The 16,869-nt window shown below is 45.8% G+C and overlaps 1 protein-coding gene across 1 annotated transcript in view; it reads right to left on the bottom strand.

Moving 5' to 3' along the window:
* The window catches only part of KANK1 (KN motif and ankyrin repeat domains 1), a 126,071-nt gene extending 119,607 nt beyond the window's left edge, over positions 1 to 6,464 (bottom strand). The window contains exons 1-2 of the mRNA XM_072860258.1: positions 6,435 to 6,464; positions 5,831 to 5,929 (exon numbers count right to left, since the gene is read on the bottom strand). The gene's annotated coding sequence lies outside the window, so the exon portion shown is untranslated. The remainder of the gene's footprint in view (positions 1 to 5,830; positions 5,930 to 6,434) is intronic.
* Positions 6,465 to 16,869: the final 10,405 nt, after the last annotated feature.

Below are 16,869 nucleotides of genomic sequence, written 5' to 3'. Positions count from 1 at the left end.
ATCAGTGCCTGCAGCTCACGCTTCTCCCACCAGCACTGCCACCTGCACGAGCATGCACACACCTGCCCCTACAGCAACACCCTACCTGCCTCCCACGGAAAGAGGGAATCCCAAGCACAGGATCTCACCCCTTCGCTCACTCTTCTTCCACAGTGTGGTATTTCCAATAAAATATTTACAAACATACACACACACACAAGCTGTGCACACTGCAAAGTCCTGCCCAGGGGTCTTACCCTACCACATATTTCCATCGCGCAATGAGTGTTCCTAAGCACTGCCATTGGCACAAGCCCTGAAAGCAGTGCAGGGGTGAAGTCACATCTTCATAGCCTCACAAAGCCTCCAAAGGCCAAGGCAGTGCCAAGTGACATGCAACTGTCTTTCGGAAACGGAGGCAGAAGAGGAGACAAAGAGACAAGTCGCTGCCAACACTGGAAGCCTGTTTGCTAGTTTAAGAGTTGTATCAGGAGATAAGCTAAAAGACCTTCTCCTGCCCATCCGCATGCAACTACTGGCACACCTGGTCTTATTCCCAAACACGATCTCCAACAGTCCATGCAGGCTGCTCCATGCAATTAGTCATGCCAACCCCTGGTTTGGGCGATAGCCAGAAATCACTCCTGTGTCAGGAGCACTGGTAGTCCCTATAAAGATCAGGCAATATTTACATCTGTGTCAAACTCGTGGTTTGGCAGAAAAAGTTAATTCACCCAAGAGCGCTTTGATCCTCTGACAAATCATTTCCTGATTCAAGTTGAAACAACACAAAGGATTTTGGACACCAACCAGCTGTCACCCTTGTGTTGTGAGCTGGCGCTAAATCCCACACAGCCGGAGAGGAAAGATTTAGGTGGTGGGAGGGGAGCAAATAGTCCATTTGCATTCACAGCATGTGAGAAGTTCCTTCTGGAGAAGCGATTCCTTCTTTTGCTACATATCTGATGTACGGTGACAAAACAGGGATCCATCAAAACTCAAACAGGAAAGCAGACGCAGGACACTTCGACAGTACTGAAGTACAGCAAAACCTGTTGGATGTACTACAACCAGGGGGGCTGAGAGGAGATGGCTTTTCTTTGCTTTGCTCTCCAAAGGATGCTTAGACACTGACAGATCTCCAAATGCAATGACCCCTTTGCGACCTTTGGGCCTGAGCTGAGTGAGAGAGAAACAAGAAGTGATCTTAACAAAGATCTGAGACAGCAGCTGGGAAAAGTGAAGACAGAGCTGAGGTTTAATAGCCATCTCCTTTTGTCCTGTTTAAAATGAAGCATTCATACACTTACAACCTAAAAAAAAAAACAACACAAAAAAAACCCACCTGATGCTAGCAGACTGCTTTCAACATCCTCCCTCAGATATTTTTTCAGTACAGATATATTCATATTTTCCTGTGTTTCTACTAGCGAATACAGCATTTTGCAATTAAAAAGAAATGCAGCTTGGAGGGAAGCAGATTAGAAGCATAACTTGGTACATAGTTCTGGTATGACGAACTCTTAATTAAAAAAACATTATTAATTCAAGGTGCTGAAAGAAACAGTCCACAGAACTAAGTAGTTTCTTCCAGTCTCCATCCTCATTTTAACTGATGTGTTTTATTACCAGGCTTTGAGAAACTGATTCTACAATCTCGTTGAATGAACAGGCCATAATACACAAGCCAAAAAGAAGTGACTGACTAACCCTTGAGATGCTCTTGGTGTTTATTAACTTATTTTTACTACAGGTGGCATAAAACTGAACTCCTGAAACTTCTTGTGACAGACTTGTTACTCTTCTGTTATTTCTCATTAAAACAAGTTTTGGTGGCCAGGCCACTCTCAGGTGTGCTGCTTGACCTGCCTAGTTCCAGCTGGATCAGTGTCTTCGAACTCAGCAGCACAAAGGGATCAACTTGACAAAACTCATGCCTGGTGCTTTGAACTGCCCAACGCCAGATCCAGAGCTGACATGACTCCAAGTCTCTCATGGGGCTCTGTTGTGATGCAAATAACGTACAATCCTCAGACAAAAAAAAAGTCATTAAATTGGAATTAGGAGTTATAAGTAACAGGCAACTTGAAGGAAAAATCAGGGTTAAATGGAACACCGAAGAAAGACGTACAAAGAAAAAAGTAGGAAATGGCTGTTTACAACTACACTTCAGCAAACACTAAGGGAACACAGGTACAAGGACAGCACGGCTCTGCGGCAGGCAGCCTCCACCACAGGCTCAGCCTGCTTTCCTTGCCCAGTGCAAGGCGTGCACCCACGTCACCCTTCTCCCCCCACACGCCCAACAGACTTTGCCATACAGCCCTGCCTGTGGGCCGAGAGCACCAACAGCGTTTTAACTTTGCAGCCTCCTGCTCAGCCCGCCAGTCACGTCGGTCGGCAGACAAGGCTAATACTAGCAACAGGCCAGCTCTGTGTGCTACCTGGAGCCAAGGCCAACCCATCTCCAGCCAAGCTCCCAGCAGCTCCCCAGCTGCTGACCGAACAGGGAATTGAGCAAACTGGGCAAGAGCAGAGGAAACGCTCGCATGGTATTAGGTCAGGAGTTAAAGTATCTTAATGACCTGCAACTTCCATCATGAACAAGACTGATGAATGCCAGAGCCACACGGAAGAGAAACTCATCTACAAAAAAAACCATCCAGCCTCTGATGCAATTTCTGTCACTTCAGATAGCCAGCAAGGTGAAAGTAAAGAAGGGTCTCCCCCTTTCAGACAGAAATTAAACCATGACTTAAAATGAAGTTTTCAAGAAACAATCAAGGAAATGGATGAAGCTAGTGCAGACTTCCTAGATCACAGAGAAGCTCAGCATCTCAGTCCAGCAAGACAAATATTACCCCTTTTTCATGATAGGAAAGATAACTAGGAGCCTTCTTTGCCTGTAACTCCATCTTTAGCTTCAACGTCAGCACTGACCATCATTCACCTCAGGTGACGTCAGTCCCAATCGGGCCATCCAAGATTAATTATAAGCCAGTCATGGAGCACAACAGCTTCTTTCCACAGTAAGAAAACACAATTCGTACAGGAATGTACAACACAAATTGTGGCTATTCTTCATCCAGAATGTAAGCAGCCTTGTGACAACCAGCTCTCAATTAAAAGGTTAACAGTGAAAGGAAATCAAAAGTTCAGTTAAAAAAAAACATGCATAAATCAAGCTAGAAGAGTGTTCATAGCTAAGAAAATACCAGATTCCTGCAGAAAGCAGGAAGAGCTTAAGAGAGCAGCTGGCAGAGCAAGCACATGCTTTGTGCTGCAGGCTCAGCTGGTCACAGCCCATGGCCAGAGGGGAGGGCAGCGAGCGGGCTAGTCCACAGCCCACACTACCCAGCTGCAAACCACCAAGACTAGAGAGTACTCAAAAGCACCTGTGGCACCTCAAATTGTCACCTCGAATCGTACAAAAGCATTTGCGTGTTGTGACCTCTGGCCACTATGTGGTTTATCCCAGGTTGGATTCTGCTCCGTTTCTGAGAAGATGACAAAAATGCAAGTTCAGACACGCACAGACAAGACAAGATTCAGGCCAACATTCCTTGCCAGGAAAAGTTTCCTCTCTGCAAACTGCCATGAAGTAGTATGTGTATCTTTTATTAGATAAACATAAATTTTCTTTGCAATGCTGAGGCTTGAACTTGGTACCAAGAATAGCCCAGCATGTCGTCTTTTTCCATTTCCAAAGCAGAACATCTTGTAAGACTGCAGCAGCCTGAAAAGTCACGGTAGTTGCCCGCTGCTTCTGCGTTACAGTGAGAGGCAGCTATGTCTTCCTCCCCCGCCACCCTTGCAATGAGGAAACAAGGAATTGCATGGCTGGCTCATCACCTCTGCTCCTGCAATAGCCCCCGAGACAAAGTTCAAAACTAGTGGAAGTTTGATGACAGGCTGAAAATGTGAAGGGAAGGAGAGTTTCTCAAGAAAGTTTTACTTGTCAGATTAGACAGAGGAGCTTGAATTCTGTCAGGGACAGCTCTTTCACTTCTCCCTTTTATTTCTTCCATTTTCTTCTGTTACCCTCCTTTTCTGTACTGTCTTAGAGACTTTGAATAAACAGAGCGAGCATTCAGGGGCAGGGTGAAAGAGGAGGAGCAGGCACAACTTGACGGGCAGCAAACAAAGCGTGCGCTAGATAGAAAAGTTACAGGAAATAAAAGGAGTCTGGAGAGCTGAGACAGAGGAATAGCAAAAGCATGAGAACAGCTGAGATGTGAGATGCTTCACAGACACGTCTGGGCAAACATTCAAGGCCACGAGGTAAAACTACCAGAAGCCAGGAGTTACATCGTGCTTCTTCGTACTGCAATAAAAACTACCTTGAACATCTCCCAGGAGGGACCCACAGGCAACCCACAACTTCCACTCCAGCGACTTGTTCAGAGCTGGGAGAAACCAGTTGTGTTAGACATCCAGGCCTCCCCTAATCCCTCTTAATCAATAGGGGTCTGGTAATCAACCTGGCTTAAATGGTCAAGATGAGGCGATGGGCACACATGGGATGATGAACTCTCAGGCTTAGTCAGGAGGGCGGTCAGCCAGCGTGGACCAGTTAGAGCTGCACATTGAGTATGTTTAACCTCCAGTATCGAAACTAGTATTTCTAGCAGGGATATTTTAAGGACAGTCATAAGCTTCCTGATGACTCTCCAGAATTATTCTCCTAATTCTCCAAAACCAGCGGGAAATTGATTTCAATTTTTCTCAGGACACTGTGCTGAAACCCACATCTCCATGTTCAGCCATCCCACTGTTGGCAGGTAGCTCTTGCTGAGTGGCAGGCTAAGCAGGTGAGGGGAAGTACCATTTCAGCTATCTGACTTTAATTTACCTCTGCATGCAAGTCAAAACCATCTCAGCTAAGGCCAATCTCTTTCTAGCAAAAGCTAGGATAATATACAGCAGTTAAATCCTCACCTGCAAGCCACCATGCTTTAATTAGCCTCAGTCAAATCCAGGTCTTTGCAGTCTAGACATGGTTTGGCAAGTGCTTTTATGTGAGTAATTCATTGTGAGAGAACACAATTCTTAAAGGAATTAGTAAGATAACTCATCACATGTGAAGTTTTATCTGGAGCTTACCTCAGTTTTTGGCAAAGAAAACCTCACTGGATTTTGACAGGGCAAAGACAGCCTAATCTAAGTATTCAAGCATCAGTCCAAGTGAAGATTTTACTTGGAGAAGGAAGGAAAAGAAAATGTTCCTCTTTGAGCCTAATGCTTTTCCAAAGTTTAGCCAGCCGCAAAAGGCCTTCTGTTCAGAGCAAGAGCTTTAACATTACAATTTTGCGACACAGCACAGAAACATGAATCTTGAGGCGATACAGAATACAGACTTCCATCCCTTACTCTGGCCCCTTCTGTAGACTCTGTACTACTCTGGATTTTAGGCAAAGGTACAAAGATTTATACAAAGGAGAGAGAAAAGGCACATACAGAGTACCTACTGCTTCTGACCTACAGTACAGATACACTGGTCACGTTTTCAAGGATCTCCCATGCTCACACACCTATTTACAGAAACTTAAGGCAGGAATATCAGAGCAGCTTTGTGGCTTGACAACTTCTGTGTTGAAATCAAAGTGATGAGATGCTCCAGCTCCACCAAAGTCAGTTTGACTAAGCTTTAATATATATATACAAAATGGCTGTTGGATGACAGAAAATTGTAAGTGCCAGCACTACTGTGCTCCTAGCTGTGCATAAATACATTATTTTATTGCTATTTTTTATTTGCTCAAAGCTCTGGCATAGCATTAGTAAGACATGGGGAATATCAGCCCAGTGTTTCTGAAGACTGGATGCGCAGGAGAAAAAAGTCCTTACATACCCAGCTAGTTCTTCTACAGGGCAACACCAGTGTCACAGGCCAGCCAGTCCTCCTCCTTGCAATGAGACTCTCTCAGCACTGATGCAAGAATGGCTGTAACTGAACATTGCAGTAATACAGTATTAACCAGTTCAATTAGCAATTGTACTTGAAGGCACCAGTAAGCATAAAGCAACCCATAAATCGTCTCATTTTTACTTAAACAGTTGAAGAGATCTTATTTTCTGCAGCTTACTAAGGAGACAACCCCGGCTCACTTTTGTGATGCAGATCAGCAAGTTGCTTGGAGGAAGAGGGGGAAAAAGGGTCTTTTAACTGACATTACAATGAAGCTTCCTCCCTATACAATAGTCACAGAGACACCAGCACCCGCTGAGCCTCCTCCAGGACTCCACTGCTCTCCTTCAGACCGTGCGCAGCCAAACCTGTGGCCCTTGATGCACACTCTCCTGACTGCTGCATGCCTGTCACCTCGCTCACCTGCAGTCACCAAAAAGACCTGGAACCACCCAGAACCAACACCAGATGTGTTGAACTGCGCTTGAAACACGGACGTAAACCACTGCCCTTCCATGAAAATATAGCTACAAAGAAACTCCTTTACCAAGCAGTAACAGCCTCCGAAGTGCGGCTCAGGAATGTGAGCTATGTGGGCAGGGGGGCTCTGATGGATATTGAGGGAGGACAGGAGCAGGCAGGCTGCTTTCACAACTGACAGTGGTTTCCTAGCCAGAGCAGAGGACCAGCCTAGCTGCCCTCCCTTGCCCCACACGTGTGCACACACAGGCACGCCGGCACACGCAGAGCTCGGGAATGTCAGCAATGTGGACCAGGGCCCGGGGGGGCTTTGCTGCCTGGGAGGGAGGGATGGGAGCGGGTACGAGGGAAACAACACGAGACCAAGAGGCAGCTGGGGTTGCTGCAGAGTTGCCGGACTCCCTTTAAGGGGGAGTCTGTGGAGAGGTCGCAAGGCTCGACTGCAGGCTACAAACCAGCAAAGGTCCCTTCTTGTCCCACTCAGCCCATGCTTGTGGAAACAAAACTTTACATGCAACTTTGCAATAAACCTGTCTCATTAATTTCTTCCAGCTAAAACAAACTGCAGGTCCCCTGGTTTTTGGCTAGTTGCTGACATGAAAAACATACCAGCATTAAGAGTAATAAACACATGCACTTAACACTTCCTGAGCCAGGGATCTGATATCCAGCTGTACAAGCACAAGCCTTTTCTCCCCCAGGCTAACAGTAGATGGAATTGCTACAGATAAAACAGACCTGAAACCCTCCCAAGTCTACTTCAGCCAAAACCAACAATTCCTTACAGCGTGAAGAACATACTCAGTCACCTGCTATTTTTAAGGTTCTTGAAGAACTCCATTTTATTTCTACCATATTTTCTTGGTCCACAGGTCTCGGTCCAAACAGAGCCAGTGAATGAGCACTGCCTATCTGACTGGCGCCGCAGCTACCCAGGAGGGCTCATGCCTGCAGCCAGTGGCACCTCCCGCCACCGGGTGAGCACCCACTGCATCTCCTTAGCACGCCTGCCGCAAAACTCGTGACAATCATGATGTGTGCACGGACACAAAGAAGGGTTTGTTTTCCTTAAATTTCCCCAGCTGAGAAGGCTCCCAGCAGCCACTAGTATTTTCATTGATTTGACCGATCTCACACATTGCTTAAAAACATGACAGTGGTCACAAGCAGCAGCAGTGATGGGGTGAGAAACTGCAAGAAAAACACAAGAGAGATAAAGACCGAGTGATAAATCACACATGGGATCAGGATCAAGACTAAGGCGACTCCCACTCCACACACAGGCACACATCAGAGCCCTTGTCTACTCGAAAAAAAACATGAGTAAAACAGCCCACAACACTGCAAGAACAAAGTAAGAAGCATGAATTGTTTGTCAGCCTGGTTAAACGATGCTGACAAGATACATAAACTGCAACTAATCATGCCTACATCATTTTCAGCACCTCCTGGTTTCAGAGAGATTCAATTCCAGGTCTTCTTGCAGGTGATTTTATCTCATCTGGGAAAGTTACTGACTTGCCATGCACAGAAAAAAATCCAAGCAGACTGCTGATAAAGTACACGTGTGGAGAAAATGGTCAATGACACCAGAATAAGACTAGCATTCATCTGAGGAAAGAAAACTCTTCAAGAGCTTACCATAAAAAAAAACAAAAACCAAACAAACAAAAAAAAGCCCAAGTCAAAAGTTTACGAACAAGTTCAGCACCACATGTCAGGAAGGAATGGAACTTAAACTAAACTAAAAATCTCTTCTTGTGTTGCTTTTTGTAAGTCTTAAGATAAGTCTAGGATAAAGACTGTTGTTTTAAAAGCAAAGTTGTTTATTGAAAAATGTGAAGTGTGGTTTTAGAAAAATACCACAAAGCAGCTTAATTCTAATCACACTCATGTAAATCCACACTGAACACCTGAAAAGAGCCAGATGACTTAATACCTTTAAAAAAGAAACGAAAAAACTGACTCCCCTGCTCAAGAACCCTAATGTTTTACAGCTTTTTCTTTCTTTTTTTTTTTTAAATACTAAAACTGGCTTTTCAGCAAAACTGTCCAAGGGCTAGAACTGTGAGAAATTATAGTAAAAAAGGGGATTTTCTGCTTTTTGGTTTGTCTGTGGAAAACTGGAGATTATGAACAGAGTTTAGAGCAACTTTAAAACTTACATTTCTATTAACATCTTCATTATGAAGTGGTTTCAAAACCAAGTGACAACTGCTCTTCACTCAGCAAGCTCATTTTTGGTTGCCAGTCTCCACAAGACAAGGTGTTACGTTTGGCAGGTGCTTCCTGCCAAACGGACAGAAAGCTGAAGAACACAGAGCGGGTTTAAGAGAGCAAGAGAAGGGCTCTGAAAAGCACAGGCGCTATAGAAATCCTACTTTGATATAGCTGTAAAATCCCACCTTGGTATAGCTGCATGAGATTCCATAACATTCATATGCAGTTTTGACAACTGTCCTCCACTTCGTTAGGATTTCTCCAGCCATTCTGCACCCATCTTTTACTTCTGCTCTTCTGTGCACTTAGAGTGCACGGAACAAAAAAAGCTAAGCCTACCTGGCCTGCCAAATTACTTCTGCTTCCTGTCCCCATTTGCCCCAGAAACCCAATTACAAAGTTACCTCATGCTAATGGAGCCTGAAGGGTTGTGCACTCACGCTCAGCTACATGACAGGTCACAATGAATGAACAGCCTGATTTTCACCCTGGTTTGGTATCTGAAATGTAAACAATGCACATTGAAGTTATCTATTGCGGAACTGCAGATACATCTTGATCTGTCTGTGGGTAATTGGAGTGAAAAGTCATATTCCAATAGATGAGTCATTATCCATTAAAGTGCTCTGCTCAAAAAAAAAACCAAAACCCAAACAAACAAACAAAACCAACCACAAACCCACAGTAGGATTGACCCCAGCATTGGTTTCTACTCTGCAGAAAGACTCAGCTAAACATCTTCTCTCAACAGATATTTTGCTGTGTCTATTGAGGTACATCCACTCAGAAGAAAAATAAGGCTCTGCTCTAGTGCAGCCCTCCACAAGCTGGAGTGCAGTGCGAAGTGGCTTATGTCTTAACATACCAATCTACTAACATTGCAAGGATACTGAAAAGAAGGAGTTGAAATAGTACATCCTGTCTACTAGTAGCTGGGTTAATAACAAAGCACTGGTGAGAAAAAACCCAAAGGCTTAAAATTGTGTTTTCAAGCTGCAAAACAGAGAAGACCTATCAACTCTTTTGTTCCAATTTCTCTTCTGTCAGAAGTCTGGAAATCAGAGACAAACTCTGCAATATCGTTTCAGTTAGTAGTTATGCATGGGTCATGTCCCCATACTTTTGCCTCATAATCAATATCTTGACTGTCCTTTGTTACTTTTTATACTCTAATTTTAAAACATTCAAAAGCCAAAAATAGAGAGAAAGGCTCTCTAGTCTGAATCCAAATATTCCCACCCCCGCCCCCCCCAATCACTGCACTTCTTGGCAAATTCTCTCTGGAGAAATATTGAAAAGCCACATAAAACACTCATGTATCTTTCTTTCTCTGTCCAAACCAGAGCAGTTTGGAGTTACTCTTAGAGATCCTCTGCATCACCATATGCCGAGACAGGGATGAAAAGAGCAACATTTGCAGAGAGTTCACTATTGTCTGAGGTCCCTGGGGTTTTTTTGACACAGCTGTTGCAAAACAGCTCAGGAATGAGCCCCATCCTTTTCTCATTTAACAGCTCATGAAGTGAATGAAAACACTGTGACGGAAGCCCCACCATGCACAGCCATGTTTATGCACCTAAACAAACATATTCAACCTCTGACACTGTCTCACTCCAGGGGAGACTCCCAGCCGTTAAACTGGGAAAACAGTTGCAGTTAAAAGAAAAGGCAAAGAGTCAGAATAACTCAGGGGAAATAATTGTTTTAAACTAAACTCTTCCATCTTTGAGACTAACAAGTTGCAGGCCGGTGGCGTGCATGAATATGAAACACAAGGCAAGGAGCTTTGCCAGTCCCACCCATAGAGCAGTATGCTTCTGATCATCATCTGCCAAGATGGGCCTAATGGACCAAGTTTTAGAACAAGTCACGTTGGTTTCCAACAGCTCACAGGCTCGAGAGGGAATCATAGTACCATGATTTCATGCCTATTAATTTCTGACACAACCCCATACTGCCTCTGAGAGGCTTCCCACCCTCTCCTGCTATGCTGGCACAGCGCGTGGGATGCTGTGCACACAGAGAATAGCCTGGGGGGGGGTATTTTAGCACGTTTGTTTCCAGCCAGATCAGTGCTCCGATCTGTTTCGTCCCACAGCCACATAAATCTTAGCACCATCACAAAGAACCTGGCAGCAAAAGTGCAAGAGGAGAGCTCGCTGCTTTCAGCTGGGCACAGATTTACTGCCTACCTGCAGCCCCTGTAAGGCCCCTGTGGCACAGGCAGCTGCAGTCAACAGGAAAGAGCCAGGACGTGCGGAGATTCATACGGATGCCGAATAAAACAGAAACAGTTCTGATGCCACTTTAGGAATTCATGGTGCAAAATCAACTGAGTCAATCTGGGCAGCATCCTCCCCCTTAATAATGACACTGCAGAATCGGGAAGGGATCAGAAATATGTAGAAATCATTAAAAAGGCTTTGAAAAAACACTTCAGTTTTTAACAAACCAAGCAAATATTATTTGGAAGGGGCTGGATAATTAGATAAAATAACAAAAGGCGCATAAAAGCTAAATCAGTGTTTCTCCTTATCTCAAGAATGAGCGATGATCAAGCTATGTAATTAGAAGGCTGAAATGTGTGCACACACTCTACAGAAGTCATTATCACTGCACAGCAGCCATGAAGGCTACCAGCTCAGCAGGACCAAGAGAAGGATTGGACACTTGTGTGGGTAACAGCTCTATCTGGAGCTACACTTAGGAATAATAATTAAAGTCTTCAGGAAACAAAAAAAAAATTAAGTCCAGGGACTTCGGGCTTAAAAGTCAATGTCCACTAATTACAGACCCATACAAGACATAAGGTAAGGGACAGATTAGCCCTCATCAGTCTTAGGTGTATGTATATTGCACATTTCTCAAAGCCTCTGGTACAAAACCTCTCAGCATAAAGCAGCCTTACGAGGGCCGGCGCCTCGTCCAATAATGAACATTTTGACTGTTTCCGCCTCCTTCGAAAACACAGCACCAAGGCAATCCACTCCTGCCAGGGCACTACTGCTTCATGTCACTTCACTGGTCACCCTTTGGGCTGAGAAGATGGTAGACCAGTAAGAAAATCCCAGGTCCTTGGGAAAAGGCATGAGTACGTTTGTGCAGTGAAGAACTCGACACCAATGCCAGCACTTCAGCTCTGCAAAAGCAGCTGCAGTGAAACCCTTTTGTATTTTCTCGGCATCCCCCACCAACAGCTCAGGGCACCTGCAGCCAGGAAGGGCATCCTTCAGAGAACTAGCACATGATGAAGCAGGTTTAAGAGATCACCAAGCCAGAGCAGACCAGCAATCCATCCTGGGAAGTGTGGTGCTATGAACATCTGCCCAAGAGACCCAACGAGGTGTCCCCACTGCCCTCCTGGACATCAACCACCACCAACCACCAAGTCAGAGATGCCTATAGCTCATGGCATACACAGCTGCAGAGAAGATGGGGAAACAGCCCGCATTTTGCATGTAAAAGACTTTTCTTGCCCTGCCATTTCTTCCTCCTGGGCTCTGCGTGCCATGCAGCAACACCCCAGTGCTTCAGGACAGCACAGACAGCTCCCTCCGAGAGGAATGGCACGGAGGCACCATCCCTGACCCCAGAAACAGGCTGGGACACCCCCACCCCCCAACACCCTCCCACCATCACCTTCACCAGAACATTTTCTGGAGGTGCCTCGTTTCAGGGAAATACGGTTACAACCTCCAACCCATCAGGGCAGGTATCTGGGTCTAGTTTTGACTCCTGTGTGCAATAGGGAGCCAGTACACCGAACAAGTACGTGAACAGTAGTCGGGCTTATAGGAAGGCCAGACTCACTTTGACAGATTTGCTTACCCACAATTAAGTTCCAAATGTTCTTGTTGGACTCCTCCATCTTCAGTCTACTCACATCTCTAAAGAATTAAAGGGACATTCAAAACACACATTCATGACTCACATTTAATTGTCAGCTGTCCTTCCCCAGTACAGCTCTAATTAGAAATCAGAAACACATTTTTGAGCACAGAAAGACACAAAAAAATTGGCATTAACTGCCAAGGGAAGCCTGTGGGAGCATTTTAATTCTAACAGGATGCCTTCTTCTAAGTTGTGCTTTAGCCAAAGTAGTTATTGGGCTTAATACAGGGGTAAGAGCCTAGGGCCTGTGACAGCCTGGAAGTGAGATCAGACGCTTTTGCCATCCATCCTGAATGACAGAAGTCTTTTCATTACTAGCAAAGCTCAGAAAAGATTTTCAGTATTCACTACAGCACCTTAAAAGTAATTTTGTCTTTTCCTCATCACAGACAAGTACATCTTTAATGCTGAAGAAGTGTCTATTGCCATAGACATCTTTCTGCTATTTTGCAGAGTTTGCCAGGGAACCTTTGGCAAAGTAAAAATATAAATATAGCCTAAACCAGTATTCAGATTTAACTACAAGTCTCAACACTGCTGTCATGATTGCAGACACAATTTCCCAAAGTAAAATACATGAGCAGCATTTAGAGTTAGAGAATGAGCTAGACGTTAGAGTATAATTCACAGTACAACACTGCTAGGAGTAATCTGCATAAAACATATAAACTGCAAAAAAATAATAAATTGTGCTGGTTGTTCATTCTTGATGTGTATTATTACTTCCCTTCAGGTCCCTGGTCTTTTTGACAGCTGGAAACAGCCATATAATTTGCATGTTACTTCCCCTCGATATGTAGCTTCTATAATGGGAGCAAGAAATAACTGTGGAGTGTCAGAGTTGACAAGCCTAAGTGGTTTCCCCGATTTCTCCATGAGATGCCTAAATGCCTTTTTACAGCACCGCCAATTATTCAACCACGCAAACAGATACTATTAAGATACTTAAAATGAATCATTTCCCACTAGAACCAAACACGTTATAAGTTTGATCATAAACCTCAATCTCTAGTCAAGTCAAACTTATTTCAGTGCTTACATAAGGTTTATAAAAAGATATTGTGACTTCATATATTTTTATACAGCTTGAACAAAAAACTTTTCAAGTAAATCCTGTTAAAAAATCACAGCTGGCATTTCAAACCACCTGTAAACTCCATGTGCTGCATCTTTAAGAAGACAGGTGGAATCAAAATGTTTCACAAGTTGTCCATTGCTACTTCATGTTGCAATTCCACATGAACTTCTCCTCATCATTATGACATAACCTAGTTATTAGCTTAACACTTGTCATCTTGCCACAACCCAAAAAAAATTAGATAAAATTCATACCTGTGCATGTGTATACACACAAGCTTTCAAGCCACTTCGCAAGTTCTGTGTTTCTTCCCTTTCTAAAGCCCAAAGGCAAATTCAGATGGATCGGACAGTCTGAGCAGTAACACCTAAAACTTCTCCTATGGCCCATTAGTCAATTCCATTAGCTAAATGACTAGGAAAAAACCCTCCTTCTCCATGACCTACCACTACAATAGGTGCTGACACCGCAGGAAAATCTGCAACTGTCCTCAATTAACAACTAATGCTTTAGTAACTAAAAGCACAATCAGCTGCCTGATTCTGACAGCTCTTCACAGTGGCTCTGCATCATTTGGAAAAGAGACTCTTCATTTAGATGTCTTCATTTCACTTTCAGCATCTATTATTTAGACATAGAGGACACTGCAGAAACTGAGACCACAAGCTGTACCAGAGGCTTACAAGCCTGAGAAAACTGCTAGAGTGGGAAAAGGCAAACAGATACTGAGGGGGAGCGACTGAACAGACTCATCTCATACAGAAGTCATTCGTGGTATGAGAAATACCTCCATTGCCAGGTCTCCCAAGGAGGTGACTCTCAAAGAGACCCACTAAACTGCCACCTAAAAACAATCCACATTCAGTTTTCTATCTAAGGACCCCATTTTATTCTCAGTTTCTCCAGTGCAATTTTAAAGTAAAGCTTAATCTCAAAGCAAAGCAGGTGTGTACAAACTTAAAAACTAAGACAGTGGGGACTCCCGTATAGGCTGGAGTGCTGCAGAAGTTGTCACCAAATTACCCGGAGTGGTCATCAGTAATTTATTTAATGGCAGTATCGTGTTTGCCACTAAAAAACCATTCACCTCAGTTGATAAATTTCCATCTAGTTAGAGCTCTGGCAATAAAAAGGGAAAAACGTCACTGTGATGTCAGACAAACAAACCAAGAGTGCACCGTGACATGAAATCCCACCAAGCACAGGGTCGGCAAAGTCACAGATTTTGAGGCGCACAAGAGCCTGTATCCACCTGCACTTCTGCCCAAGCTGCTCTCTGGCAGCCGGAGTTGTAATGCTGCTGGGGGCTGCTGCCCCCACCATTGGTGTGACCCACATTTCCCCACATCCAGCACTGTATGGGATGCTCACGCAACAAGCTCCCACACCCAAGACCCCTCACACCTCGTACAGTAGAGCTGGAACCTCTCTCACTCAAAATGGATGGAGGCAGGACCCAGGCTTCCCTACCACAGGGCAACACCTCGTCTTCTGTTGAGGAGGCAGTTTTGGGGTTAAGATCCCATTTTACCCAGTCACTAATATGAGGCAGGTGTTCCCAGCCAGAAAAGAGACAAGACTTCAAAGATGGCACTGGCAGTATGGATTGGGAGCAGCCCCACTGCTGCCAGCCAGACCCACTGTCCCCCACTGGCACCCGCTCCCTTTGGAAAACTGATTCCAGACCTGAAGACCCAAGCAGCACTTCCAAGGGCTTAAAACCCCATCTGAATGAAAATGTCAGGGCTTTCTTTGCACACCTTGGGCACTTAATAAATTCGTTCAGCCTTTCTAAAACTCACATTAACCTGATCAGCCTCCTCTCACTTATCTCATATTTTCCTTTCTTCACAACATGCACCCACACAACCTTTAATCAGATCCAGTCACCTTGCCAAAAGGGGTGAAATAAAAGGGTAAGGTACATCTGATATTTTTAATCAGCAAATTGTCATGGTCACCTTTCTCAGCTAGCCAAGATGCAAGGTTGTCAACTAAGCTACAGAACTGCCAGATGGGCTTTGCTGTTAATTAAATGTTTGAGAGCTTTGATTTAACAAAAAGCACACTACACCTGACCTTAACGTCAGTACAAGAAAGTTAAATTTAGCTTGGTCTTACGTGAAACCCAGGGCCAAAGAAGTCACAAGAAAGTCACGGTCGCTACTGAGCGTTATAATTATGCCTGAATCAATTTTTACACATAACTGTGTACCAAGCTATAAGGCCTTACAATGTTCTTTGTTTCAGAAGAAATAAGACAGTTTTCAAATATTTAGGGATGTCTTTAAGAGCTTTTTAAGATCCATGAAGAACAGCCAAAGTTAAGGCATATTCATAAGCTAAGCATCAAAGCCCAAGACACCCACCCTACCCCCGCCCCAAAAAAAAAAAAAAAAAGAACATTCTCTACGGTCTTTTTAAAGTGCCAGCTCACACGTTAGCCTATATCCAAGGTAGTCCATTTAAACAAAGCACCGACGAACACAACTCCCGCCGTGGATGTGACCCAGCCCCACACGCCGGTACCCGCTCTGCCTCCTCTCCCCCGCACAGCCGCTCCCCACCCCGCCTGGCCGCACTTCCATCCCCCGAGGAGCAGGGAGGAGGCAGCCAGCGCTCAGGGTCGGGGGGAACGGCCGACGCCTGCGGCGGGCGTACCGCGGCTGCTCCGAGGGGCTCACCGGCCAGACCAGCACCCTGCGAAGGGGCGGGCTGGGACGCACCTTTGCCGCTCCGAAGGAGAGAGGGGATGTAGCGACGCACGGAACACGCCCCTCCGTGCCCCCCCAGGCGAAACCACGCAGCGTGACTCAAGCCGGGAGCGGGTACCGCTACCAACAACTCTGCCGCACGCCCGCAGACCGCTCCCCCGGCACCGCCGCCTTCCCGCCAGCGGGGCACCCCGCGGCAGACCGCCCGCTCCCCGCGCCGGACGGACCCACAGGCCCCCGCCCGCCCCATCCCCATCCCCATCCCGATCCCCATCCCCCTCCCAGCCCGCCGCTCACCTCCGGGCTCCGGGCCCCGGCGGGGGGGTGGGGAGGCGGTGGTGGGGCGCTCGGGAGCCCCGCAAAACTCCAGCGCCCCCCCGCCAGCCCGCACCGCCGGGAGCCCGCAAACTCCTCTCGCAGCCGCTTTGTACCCGCCGGCGGCCTGCACTGCGGCTGCGCGCTGCCCAAAATCAACAAGGCGCGCTTCCAAGCCCCCCGCCGGCACCCTCGGCCCTCCCGCCCCCCCCACCCCCGCGCATCAGGGCCGTCCCTCCGCCCAGGGCCATCCCTCCGCACCCCTAGCCGTGCAGATCCTCCAC

This window comes from Ciconia boyciana, chromosome 4 (assembly GCF_034638445.1).
Source record: "Ciconia boyciana chromosome 4, ASM3463844v1, whole genome shotgun sequence".
NCBI classification, from domain to species: domain Eukaryota; kingdom Metazoa; phylum Chordata; class Aves; order Ciconiiformes; family Ciconiidae; genus Ciconia; species Ciconia boyciana.
Note: the sequence above shows the minus strand (reverse complement) of the source record. Positions and strands in the feature narration are given on the sequence as shown.